The 696-nt window shown below is 37.8% G+C and overlaps 1 pseudogene; it reads right to left on the bottom strand.

Moving 5' to 3' along the window:
* The window catches only part of LOC105815144, a 1660-nt pseudogene extending 1319 nt beyond the window's left edge, over window positions 1–341 (bottom strand).
* Between the last annotated feature and the right edge of the window lie 355 nt (window positions 342–696).

Here is a 696-nt window from a genome sequence, read left to right as displayed (position 1 = left end):
CCGCAGGCCAGCAGCAGGCCAGTACAATATGCTGCAGCATAATTTGTCAGGCCAACCTTCACACCATATTTTGGTAATTCATGTGCATAAGCTGCACAGACTATCATATCCCCTTCTATACGTGCATAAGCAATCTGACATGATATATCTGTTAGTTACACAAACTATCATACTGTATTTGGGTGTGTTGTACTTATTTTTATCCTGTATCACCAAGCGTTTCCCAGCATAGTAATCAGTTTTACTCTCTCGTCGTTTTCTGAATTTCACTTGGTATCCCTTAAAGTAGGCTTATTCTTGACAACTTTAACAAACCCCATCCTGCTGAATAGAGGCCCGCTTTTGCGGCTCCACACGGACATGCAGGCCCAGCAGCGCTGGGGGGGAGGAGGGAAGGCCCAATATTTTATTTTTTGATGCTATTTTAAATGGGATTGTTTCCTTAATTTCTTTTTTGATAGTTCCTTATTTGGGTATAGAAATAAAATTGATTTTTTGTGTGTTCATTATGTATCATATAACATTACTCAATTAATTTTTTAGTTCTAACAGTTTTTTTGGTGGAGTCTTTAGGAGAAGATCATATTATATGCAAAGAGAGAGTTTTACTTCTTCACTTTTCAATGTCAATGACTTTTATGTTTTTCTTGCCTAATTGCTCTGACTAGGACTTCCAGTATGTACTAAATGGAACGG

The sequence above is a fragment of the Propithecus coquereli genome, unplaced genomic scaffold (assembly GCF_000956105.1).
Source record: "Propithecus coquereli isolate 6110/MARCELLA unplaced genomic scaffold, Pcoq_1.0 Scaffold318, whole genome shotgun sequence".
NCBI classification, from domain to species: Eukaryota; Metazoa; Chordata; class Mammalia; order Primates; family Indriidae; genus Propithecus; species Propithecus coquereli.
This window is presented reverse-complemented; position numbering and strand designations above follow the sequence as displayed.